The 12,828-nt window shown below is 49.0% G+C and overlaps 1 protein-coding gene across 3 annotated transcripts in view; it reads right to left on the reverse strand.

Moving 5' to 3' along the window:
- The window catches only part of LLGL2 (LLGL scribble cell polarity complex component 2), a 205,157-nt gene that overhangs the window by 93,082 nt on the left and 99,247 nt on the right, over positions 1-12,828 (reverse strand). The gene's annotated exons all lie outside the window — the stretch shown is intronic.

The raw sequence follows: 12,828 nt of genomic DNA on the forward strand, positions 1-12,828 counted from the left end.
GGCTAATGACCTGGATAACCTCTCCCTATCCACCTCCTCCTCCTGACTTGGTTCGGATAAGGAAGGCATACTCACGGCTCTGGGTAAAGAGACAGAAGGACCCTGCATCCTATCCATCATGTTTTTAAAAGATTGGAAGGTGGATGCAATCTCATCCTTTACGGATGTTAAAACATTGTGACAAGCTGCCACCGAGTCCTCTTTTACCAGGCTACTGACACAATCTGGGCAAAGCGGCTTCTCCCAACCGGTGCCTAACTTAGCCCCACACACGGCACATTTCCTTCTGGGTAAAGGTATCTGGGCTCTGTCCTGTTTAACCTAAAAACAAAGAAAAACAGGGTCCCATTAAAATACCACCCCTGACCACACCACTGTGCTTCTAGGGTCTGTTTAGGAAGTGCCCCCCTTCACCAGCAGGTTCTCCACCCCGGGAAGGTACTACGGGTCAGAGTGACCCCCCACCCCCCAGTGTAAGTCCTGGTCTGCCCTCACCAAGCTTACCTGAGAGGTACTGGAGCCTGTTGAACCGGAGTCCACCTGCACAACCGCACTCTCCATGGTTCCTGTGTATCACTCAGTCTCTCTGAGCCTTCACACTGCTCCAGGCAACCCTGTAGTCACACCGCTGCGCCCAAAGGACTGGAACGGGTCCTGCGGCGCCCCCTGATGACGCGAATCCGGCGGAAGTGCGTCTCTCCCACTTCCGTACGCCAGAGCGCAAAAACTCCGCCCGACGCCGTGCGTTCCTTACGAACGCACCGCTCACAGTACCCGAACGCCGGTCGGTAGAGCGAACGTCTCCCGCCGCCTCCGACCGACAGGTACGAGCGGTTAGCGCTCCGAGGGGGAGATTGCCGCGTATCGGGGTCCCGTTCTCTCCGAACGTTTAAATGGCAGCGGGGACTGAAAGCTACCCTCTCCTCCCTTCGTTCGGACCGAGGGGTGCTAAGGGCCAGGTCCATCAAGGCGCTCTCCCCAGGCAAAACCCCTGAGAAGGAGCTCCCCTTACCAGTTCCAAGACGTGCTCCTTCCCGTCCGGCAGGAAACACAAAAAACTGAGGAGGGCCTGGAGGACCACACCTTTTATTTAATTGGCTTGACGTGTTTCCTGTCCCGGAGGGAGGAGCCCTATATCTCAAAGGCTGTCCTGGAAGACGATATGAGAAAATCCCATTTTCTCTTTTGTTCATTGTTGGACACAGATCCAGTTATCTTGACCATAGGTATGTCCCCAAGCAGTGTCATAGGGGTGGGAACAGCAACATAAAAACTTCACCCACAAACAGAGGTGCTCCCTAACGGGGGAGTCACCACCTGAACAAACCGCATCAGAACTTGCGGTCAACATATGCAGAGTGCATCAACCTTCAAAAAAGGCAACTTTCTCTTAACAGAAACAAGAGTGTAAAATTGCAACATTACATGGCCGCCTGCAAAACTCTGGCCAAAACAGGCATCAGAAGATGCGCTTACATCCACTTTGTAGAATTTTGCAAAAGTGTAAAATGGACGACCAAGTCGCCGCCTTACACACTTGAGCGAATGACACTTATGTCGAAAGGCCCAAGAGGTCCCAATTGCCCTGCTGGAGTGGGCCGTGACAGGAAAGGGGGGAACCTGCCCCTTCAAGGTTGTAGTATGGGTCTATATTCATATATAAAACTTTAGTTATTGAATTACAAGAATAGTTAAGATTACTTTTATCTTTATACAACATGTTTAATGCATGAGGCATCTGCTTCATTATGCTATGGGAAGTTGGGAACCTTTGACCTTTTCTTTTCATCAGTTGCAGCTATGGTCTTTGCTACCATATAAAATATGACTGGGAGATCAGTCTGCAGTTTTGAGGTTGAATTTAAGGCGAAAGCCTGACTATCTAATCTAGGTAGCTCATTTATAAATGAGCTAGTGACTCCCCTGGATTGAATATGCTGTATTTTATCCTGCATCGCATCATCTCTATACATCTTTAATCAAAGGTAAGTAAATCTTTTTATTACATTCTTTGTGTTTTGTTCTGTTTTAATCCTTGCATTTACTGACCACATATCTGAAAGGGTAAATATATGAATGAACCTATGGTTAAATGTAACATGATATTTAACCCCTTAATACAAAGGTATAAGCCAGGACCGCAATCTGTCTGATCCACCTGGAAATGGACGACGAGACCCCAATTCCTTTTTTCGGACCAGATACCAAAACAAACAGTGACTTCCGGAAGGGAACCGTGGCAGACAGATATACCCTTAGAGCTCGGACCACATCCAGGGAACAGAGGGCCACCTCCTTAGGATGTGTCGGTTTAGGACCCAGAGATGGTAACACAATGTCTTCATTGGGGCGAAAAGCGAATAGGTGCACGGACACCACCCCATCTCCTCACACAGAGATAGAAGCCTTCCACGTACGATGGTATATCTTCCGAGAAGATTTTCTTGCCCTAAACATAGTGGACATTCTACAGCCATGCAGTTAAAACCAGCAATGGTAAAGCAGGATGGAGTATCGGACCTTGTGACAGAAGGTCTTCCAGTATCGGCAACTGCCAAGGAGCATCCGCCAACAGGCGTACCAGGTCGGCGTACCAAGGATGCCAAGGCCAATCAGTATCACCAGAATCCCCTCAGCCTCCACCCTGCGGAGCAGACGTGGTAACAGTTTGAGAGGAAGAAAGCTGTAAATCAGCCAGTACTGCTCAAATGGAGCCATCAACATGCCCGACGCGTCCGCCCAAGGATGTCTTGTCCTGGACATGAACCTCCGCACCTTTCGATTGAGCAGAGAGGCCAGGAGATCCACATCTGGTGTGCCCCATCGCAGGCAAAGAAGCCTGAACACCTCTGGATGCAATGACTACTCCTGGGCCCAGCATCTGGCGACTTAGATGGTCCGCCTTCCAGTTCTCTACTCCCGGGATGTATATGGCCAACAGGGCCGGTACATGCCGCTCTGCAGCCAAGCTTCTTGTTCCTCCTTGATGGTTAACATATGCCACCGCCGTGGCGTTGTCTGACTGGATCCTGATCAGACATCCTTGTAGTCTCATCAACCATGTGGAGAGGCAAAGCCTGATCACTGGAAGCTTGAGCACACTGATCGGCAACTGGGATTCCTCCCTTGATCAGAGGCCCTGGGTCGACTGTACTCCCAGCACTCCATCCCAGCTGGTCAGGCTGGTGTCCGTTGTAATCAATGAAGAGGTAGGAACGACTTCCCGGACCGAAGGGTCAGAGATCTCAGCCACCAAAGAGTCCCCGACTAACTGGCTCACCTGAATCTGTCAATCCAGTGATAACAGAGATTCGTCCCATTTTGCCAATATCTCCTTCTGCAAGACTCTAGTGTGAAATTGGGCACATGGTACCACGTCGAAGGAGGACACCATGAGGCCCAGGACTCACCTACAGAAGTGCAGCGACGACCACCTGTGGTTCATCATCAACAGCTTCACCGTGGCTCGGAGTCTGCAGTTTGTCTGAAGGGAGCCACACTCTCGCTTCAACAGAGTCCAGCAGTAAGCCTAGGTACTCCAGGCGTTGTTAGCACAAGATCTGACTTTTTGAGGTTCAACACCCACTCAAATTCCTGCAGGGTTTGCATGGCGATTGCCACATCCTCCCTTAATTCTGAGGAGGAAGCTGCTCTCAGAAGGAGATCATTTAGGTAACCCACGATTGCCATCCCACGTTGTCACAACACCAAAATTGGAGCAAATACCTTGGTAAAGACTCGGGATGCTGAAGCCAAGCCAAAGGGCAGAGACAAACTGGTAGTGGTCTTCCCCTACTGCAAATTGCAGAAATCTCTGATGCCTGAGGCATATGGGTATATGCAAGTACGCGTCCTGGATGTCCAAAGACACCAGCGACTACAGAGCAAACTGATTCCATTCTGAACCTCTGTACTTTCACGTCGAGGATTGGACATACCTCTTCCTTTTTGGGGACTACAAACAGATTGGAATAGAACCCCTGAAACCTGTTTCTGGAACAGGCACTATCACTCCGGGGCTTAGCATGTCCCTTACTGCCCCAAACAGGGCCTCCCGGTGATCCAGGAGTAAGGGTATGCTGGAGGGGGAAAAAAAAATAAAAAATCTGTTTGGTGGCCAAGAGAGGAACGCTATCTTGTAGTGCGATGAAATCAGTTTGCAGACCCATTGGTCGGACAGCCGAGGTGCCCACCAAGCTGCAAACTCCTGAAGGTGACACACACACACACCCACCCCCACCCCCCCCGTGACGGCCGGAGAAAAACCTTGAATCGGTAGCACTTTTGCTCGCTGGCTTGTTGGGCTTGCGAGTCCAGGGACGCTTCTGTCCCTCAGTAGTCGCCCTGTCAGACTGGGAACGTTTTGCTGAAGTCACGGGCAGACGAAAAAGCCTCTTTTGAGCGGAAAAACAAGGGCCCCTGCCTGCGGCATGGCTCCTTACTTTTCCTGGACTGTGGGAGCAAGGTGCTCTTCCCACCTTTGACATTCTTAATGTCATCCAGAGAGGCCCCAAATAGCCGCTCACCAAGGAAGGGTAGATCAGTCAAGGCTTTATTTTTTTTATTTTTTTTTATTTAATAGATGCCTGGTCCACAGACCAGCATTTCAGCTAAATCAGGTGCCGCAGCACCACTGTTGAAACGGATGCCCTGGAGAGCAAAAGGAAGCGTATCCAGGGCATCACAAACGTACTTAAGGCCGTGCACCAACTGGTCTGCTGTTCCACTCAGACAGGAGAGGCCTGCTGCTTCTCTAATTCACGGTGCAATAGTTCTGCCCACTCAGTAAGTATCTGTGACACTAATGCTGTGACCAGTACTGGTTGTATCGCTGACCGCACTACCGTAAACAGGGAGCAGGCCACTGCCTCGCCCTTCCTGTCAGTAGGGTCCTTAAATGCAGGAGTCCCCTCTACCGGGATCGCGGTTAAGGCGCTCCTCAAAAGGGGTAACATACTGCCATTCTTTTTGGGACCGAAAAGTTCCATTATGGGCCTCCCCATTCCTTGTATATAAACTTATAGAAATAATTCAGATATGGAAACACCTTAGGTGTACGGGCTGGATTTTGGGACCCAAAAGGGACCGCTACTTCAGCAGAGGATCCTGCTGTATCCTGAATTTTCAGGGCATCACACACAGCTGTGATAAGTGCTCCAACTAGCGCTTTGTCTTGCAGACCTGGACTCATCCTCACAGTCCAATTGGTCCTGGTCAGTGTCCTTTGACATATCAGAGAAGGGACCACCAGGAGGATGGGGGGGGGGGCAGAGGCCGTTTAACCACCTTTGCGCCCGCACACCGCCTCCACCCTGTCAACGAACATTTCAAGGACTGCCGACAAAGCGTCCAAAGGCACTGCACTGTATGCAGACGAGCCAGTTGCAATTGCCGGGAGGTCTGGGGAAGAAACACCAGTTTCTGATGCCATGCTGACCCACCCTGTCTGCCACCCTTGGGGACTTGGGACGAGGTGCTCAATCCCCACCCTCCTAGCAGCTGCAGACTGTGGGGCCCCCACTGCAGGACTCAACACCCTGACCGAGCGCTGCACCATGCTGTTACAGGTGCCTGTGTCAGCTCCCAGGTGTCCAGAGCAAAAAAAAAAAAAAAAACACCACGCTGTTCTGAGGTACAGGAACCAGCTCTGAGGAGAAAAACTGCGCTGAGGCTACAAAAAATAAAAAAATAAAATAATGGCCGCCCTGTATAGATAAAAATCACAGGGAAAATGGCTGCCGAACATGCTTCCCACAGAGACTCACGGAAAATGGCTGACAAGTACACTGTGAATAAACAGAGATAATAGCTGCAGACAGCGCTATGGCGGCAGCACATACAGAGCCCACAGACACCAGCAGAGAGATCACAGAGCTCAGGGACACAGACAGCCAGCACAGCCCCCGCCAAAGGACCCCTGGCTCAGGTACACACACCGTTCAGCAGCCCAGTCATGCAGCATCCCCCAAGGGGACAGGGAGAGAAGAGGGACCCCCTAATCGACCTCCCAGGGAATTCCCAGATGCTCTGTCTCACCAAGGCAGGAAGAGCTGTATTTGCCATCCAGATGAGCTGGGGACATCCCATCACAGAACCACACCCGAGCAGTATGGGGTGGCCACAGCACTGACAAGAACATCTGTAGTCCGGTCATATGTGTGCCCCACAGCATTGCGCTCACCAGCCGCCCCTGGGGCCTGAGGGGCATGTCGTGGCCGACCCATCGCTTAGCTAGGGTCTGCACACGCTCGATGGCCAGGCTGGGGAGACTACAAGGATCTATATTATCCAGCCTATCATCCAGCCGGCTGTTGATAGATCACAGGATCTTAAAATCTTGCTCAAAAAGGCAAAAACAAAAAAAATCCCCAGGACCGATGGTCCCAGCAGGGAGCCTAGGTCCTTATTCACTAGGCAGAAAAAAACCGAGCTGCAGGAAGCAGGCTGAGGGGTTATTACCAGAGGGATCGCCTCCTGGGCGAAACTGTAAAGTTCTGTTTTTCACATGTATTACATGTTCTGCCTGAAGGTGGCGTAATAACCCTACGGTCAAGATTACTGGAGCTGTGTCCGTCAATGAAAGAAAGAAAATTAGATCCTTTTCTTCCAGATATTAACAGGTGTATATCCATAATAGGGCTGAATATAGAGATCCATCAGCAAGTATGCAGCAGCTGCGTGCCAACTGTATATCAATGCATACACATCTTGGCTGACCAAATGTAGCAAGCATTAAAGCGGAGGTCCACCCTAAAGTGGACCTTCCGCTCATCGGAACCCCCCCCACCCTCCCTCCGGTGCCACAATCGGCACCTTTCAGGGGGGAGGGGGGTGCAGTTACCTGGATAATCCAGGTAACTGCACCCACTTCCGGGATAGCTCTCTGCGGAAAGGGGCGTAACTTACCCCCTTTCCGCAAGTGCCCGCCCCTTCCCGCAAGTGCACCGCTGCCTGCTGGGAAAAACACAGATCCCAGAGGCAGCGGGGAGCGTCCTTATTGCTCAGCGCGATTCGCGCATGCGCAGTAGGGAACCGGGAAATGAAGCCGAAAGGCTCCATTTCCTGATTCCCATACCCAAGATGGCGGCGGCAGGACCCGACAGATGACCTAGAGATCGGCTTCGGGTGACGACATCGCGGGCGCGCTGGACAGGTAAGTGTCACTATTTTAAAAAAGTCAGCAGCTGCAGTATTTGTAGCTGCTGGCTTTTAAAAAAAAAAAAAAAAAAAAAAAAAAAAAAAAAAACGCGGAGTCCCGGTGGACTCCCGCTTTAAGCAGCTGCATATAACAATCTACAAGTTGAATTGCATTTTGAATTGCCTTGTTTTTTAGCGCCATGCAGCACACAACTATCTTTTGCTCCATGCGGCACTTTAAACATCCTTATTCGGGTTCTTGGAAATGCAAATCAATGTTCTTTGTTGCCAAGCCAATGAGGTCACGACGAAGCAGTTTTTTGTAAAACGTGTTGACCTCTAGCAATATACAGCAAAGATGTATTGTTGCAGCTTTGACTGTATGGCCTGTATTATATAAACACCCATTTCATGTTTTTTATGAATCTTTGTAATAAATATAATTTTTATTCGATTTTGTCTCACCGTCCTTCTCTGGTACAAGTTCACAAGGTTTTTATTCCACGATTGTCAATTATGGATGAGGTACCCATATATAGCCTATTTTAGCTTCATGGTTGCAATTTCATCAGACAACTCAAGAGAAGATCAGGTCCATAATAGTATGTTACACTAAGGCAGGGGTGCCCAACCAGTGGGCCGGGGGCCACATGTGGCCTGCGACCTCATGCTCTGGGATGGCGGGTTGGCAAGCCCAGATTGGTGGTTGCTATACCAGAGCATCATTGTTGTGAATAAATCCACTGGTAGAGTTTGTTAAAAAAAAAAAAAAAAAAAAAAAAAGCCATTGGTAGAGGAAGCAAGTGGCTCCAGAGCTGCATAAGCCAATGCTTCCTGTATAGCGCCAACTCCTACAACAGGTGGAGTGATACCAAATGCGATCTGCCTGGGACAACAGCCGGCGATACCTGAATGGAAAACGGTTATTAACTTGATGCTGACCGCCGGCTATCAAATGACGGCCAGGCGGCGCACCTATTGCGGCGGGAGGCCGTCATATGACGGCCTCCCATTTAAACAGGGAATGCGCACGATCGTGCACGTGCATCCCTGTTTCTTCGGTGGCGGCGTGTCACGGAGACACCGCTAGCCACTGAAGGGCGTGAACAGCCATTGGTTATGGCTGTTTACCACGTGATCTGCCGTGATGAAGTCACGGCCGATCATAGATCGGTCACACCCCCACTGTGAACGGCGCATTCGCGCGATCGTGAGCGCGCGCACGTCGGTGGCGGCGTGTTCCCCGGGAACACTGCTCGTCACCAACGCTGGTAAACAGCAATTGGCCGGCTGTTTAACCACGTGATCGGCTGTGATCCTTTCACAGCCGATCACTAAAATGTAAACAAACCACGGTAACGAGATGTTACCAGGTTCTCCTCCTCACACACCGATCGTGTGTGAGGAGGAGATTGCGGTAACATCTCGTTACCGCCTACAGTGTACACCAACACACACTGATTGCCCCCCCCAAAAAAGAGGACCTGTCAATCACCCCTCATAGTACCTGTCAATCACGGCCCATCAGAGTACCCGAGTACCTGTCCCGGCCCATCAGAGTACCCGAGTACCTGTCCCAGCCCATCAGAGTACCCGAGTACCTGTCCCAGCCCATCAGAGTACCCGTCACCAGGCCCATCAGAGTACCCGTCACCAGGCCATCAGAGTACCCGTCACCAGGCCATCAGAGTACCCGTGTACCCGTCACCAGGCCATCAGAGTACCCGAGTACCCGTCACCAGGCCATCAGAGTACCCGAGTACCCGTCACCAGGCCATCAGAGTACCCGAGTACCCGTCACCAGGCCATCAGAGTACCCGAGTACCCGTCACCAGGCCATCAGAGTACCAGAGTACCTGTCACCAGGCCATGTCTCATAGAATATACGTTGGGGTGTTTGCTTTCCAAAATGGGGTAATTTTGTGGGTAATTTCACTGTCCTGGTGGTCCAGGACCTTCAAAAGTGTGATGGGTAGGAATGAAATGAGATGTGTCATTTATGCTCCTAGAACACCTGAACATACTACTTCAATATTCGGCCTCTCTATGTGACCAGGTTGTGCAAAAGTCCTACACATGTGGTATTGCCATACTCGGAAGGAGTAGCAGAATGTATTTTGGGGCGTAATTTTTGCTATATACATGCTATGTGTTAGAAATATCTTATAAATTGACAGGCTTTGTGTAAAAAAAAAAAAAAAATAAAAAAAAAAAATAATGCGGTTTAATTTTTTTCCACATATTCCAAAAACTTCTGGAAAAAAATTTACCATTCAAAAGACTCATTATGCCTCACAGATTATACGTTGGGGTGTTTGCTTTCCAAAATGGGGTCATTTTATGGGCAATTCCATTGTCCTGGTACTCCAGGGCCTTCAAAAGTGTAATAGGTGGTTGAGAAATGAGATGCGTCATTTTTGCTCGTAGAACGTCTGAAGGTACTACATCAATGTTGGTGCTCTGTATGTGGCCAGGCTGTGTAAAAGTCTCACACATGTGGTATCGCCGTACTCGGGAAGAGTAGCAGAATGTATTTTGGGGTGTAATTTGTTGTATGCATATGCTGTGTGTGAGAAATAACCTGATAATATGACAATTTGGTAAAAAAATATAATAAAAAAAATCTTCATTTTGCAAAGAATTGTGGGAAAAAAATTACAACTTAAAAAAACTCACCATGCTACTTACTACCTTGGAATGCCTACTTTGTAAAAAGGGGTCATTTGGGGGGTATTTGTACTTTCCTGACTTGTTAGTGTCTCAAGAAATGAGATACACCTGATGTACTGAAGGCCTGATCAGATGCGATACATTTTCAGTGATTGGCACCAGAGATTGTAGACTCTATAACTTTCACAAAGACCAAATAATATATACTAATGTGGGTTATTTTTACCAAATATATGTAGCAGTATAAATTTTGGCCAAAATTTATGAAGAAAAATTACTAATTAGCAAAAATTTGTGACAGAAACAAAGAAAAAGGCATTTTTTTCACAAAATGTAGGTATTTTATTTGTAGCACAAAAAATAAAAAGCCCACTAGTGATTAAATACCACTAAAAGAAAGCTCTATTTGTGTGGAAAAAAGGACGCAAGTTTCTTATAGATACAGTGTTGGATGACCGAGTAATTGTCATTCAAACTGTGAGAGCGCTGAAAGCTGAAAATTGGTCTGGTCAGGAAGGGGGTGTAACTGCACTGTACTGAGGTGGTTAAAGACAAGTTTATTACTTAAATCACAGTGTATATATGGGCATATCTGTTCTGCGGTGGTTACTGGGTTGCTTTCAAACTGATCTGCAGGTGCAGTGCAGAACACCTGCGGTTTACCTGCACTGAGCCATAGACTGTATTACCTGCAAGTTTAGTGCGCTTTCTGAAAGTGCACTACACCTGTAGGATATAATAGAAGTTTATGGCAAAGTACAGCAAACCTGCAGGAAAGCCAAGGGTGCACTTGTCTACACTCTCTGTGTGGGTAAACCACAGTGCATCAGTGTGAAAACAGCCTTAAGCCCTATTGACACTATCGGTCTGACCCTCCATTCACCTCTATCAAGCCGCAGATGTAAATGTACTTCTGGCCATTTACACTCCACCTACCTCCAATCCAATCCGTCCCCTTCTATCTGGGCAGATGGCATCCAAGGGCCCATAGAGTAGAGTGGGTTGTATCCACGTCCGCTCTGGATAGGCAGAGTGGACATGGAACTGTCATCCCTCTGCTCCACTCGTGGCCAGTGACCGGTTACCAAGTCGCTCAAGTGGCCCTCACTCTTCAAAAGGGTTGGGCACCCCTGCACTAAGTAATTGGTTATTACAGTCAAATACAACTTTTAAAAACCACTAATCACAATTGAGGACAAATATTGCTGCATCTAGTAGTACAAGCCTTGGAATAATCTGAAAGACCCAACATTTTAAATGCTCTTGTCTGTAGCAAACATGCATGTAAGTTTGGCATACAAAACAAAGGAAGCCTCCATCTCGGGTTTCTTCGTCCCAAAAGTAGGAAACCAGATTAACCCCCAACTGCTATTACACAATCTTGTCCCATCACCTTTTAGTTACCGTATATACTCGAGTATAAGCCGAGATTTTCAGCCTCTTTTTTGAGGCTGAAAGTGCCCCCCTCGGCTTATACTCGAGTCATCGCTGTCTGCCCGCTCGATCAGCGTGTCGAGCAGACAGACAGCGGCCATTCTGATTCAAAAGCCGCGCCTCCGGCTCCGCCTTCGCCTGTGATAGGCGGAACACTGAATTTCCCAGCAGCCTGTGTTCCGCCTATCACGGACGTCGTATCATCCTCGTACTACGGACGAGGATGATACGACGTCTGTGATAGGCGGAACACAGGCTGCTGGGAAATTCAGTGTTCCGCCTATCACAGGCGAAGGAGGAGGCGCGGCTTTTGAATTTTACAATGGCCGCCGACGAAGAGGGCACGGGACGGAGGCAAGGCAAGGGACGGGACGGGACGGGACGGGACGAAGGCAAGGCACGACACGGGACGGAGGCTCGGGACAAAGGCTCGGGACACAGGTAGGCTGGACACACACACACACACACACGGATGGATGGATGGATACACACACACACAGGGATGGATGGATGGATGGATGGAGACACACACACACAGGGATGGATGGATGGATGGATGGAGACACACACACACAGGGATGGATGGATGGATGGATGGAGACACACACACACAGGGATGGATGGATGGATGGATGGAGACACACACACACAGGGATGGATGGATGGATGGATGGAGACACACACACACAGGGATGGATGGATGGATGGACACACACAGGGATGGATGGACGGACACACAGGGACAGACGGACACACAGGGACGGACGGACACACAGGGATGGACGGACACACAGGGATGGACGGACACACAGGGATGGACGGACACACACACAGGGATGGACAGGCATGTCTCACCCTCGGCTTATACACGAGTCAATAAGTTTGCCAGTTTTTTTGGGGGTAAATTGGGGGCCTCGGCTTATATTCGGGTCGGCCTATACTCGAGTATATACGGTATAACTTTTAGATTGTAAATTCAGCTAGCCACACAGACCTTAATGAGAACATTTGTAAATAAGCCATATAATGTGTACTGTATTAATGCATCAGGAGAGAGAGGAGTGCATAGAAGAACAACCACTTCAGTAAGTTGCCTAAAACAGTGGTAGATCACAAGCTAGCTACTCATAGCTTATGTCTGCCAAGTGGATTCTGCCTCAAAATAGCTTACCCTTCCATGTTGGCAAATCAAAAGATTTTCTATTAAAGAATCCCTGGGTCTGAACTTCTAGAAAGAATACATTGAGGGTTCTCATATCCATTTCTGCAAGCTTTGGCAAAGCCAAGAGAAGTCAATTCCTTCCTAGTTGTATTTTCTTCTAGTAGTAGACCTTTCAAACTAGCGCTGGGTCTCTATTCCGCTTTACCCAACATTCTTGCCTCCTGCCTCACATTCACTGTAGCTCCCCACGTGTGCCTATTCTTTCACTCATAGTCAGTGTGTTCCGATCACTCAGCATTCATGATTTCACACTTTTGCAATAAGTCAAGTAGTAACCCATTCGAAACATGCCTGCACCCCAGTCTGGGTGCCAATCCATAGCTTAAGAAACACCCGTCTGCTGTGCTCCGCACTGGTGCCCATCT

This window comes from Lithobates pipiens, unplaced genomic scaffold, assembly GCF_037356315.1.
Source record: "Lithobates pipiens isolate NorthernLeopardFrog02 unplaced genomic scaffold, aLitPip1_a1.2 Scaffold_28, whole genome shotgun sequence".
NCBI classification, from domain to species: domain Eukaryota; kingdom Metazoa; phylum Chordata; class Amphibia; order Anura; family Ranidae; genus Lithobates; species Lithobates pipiens.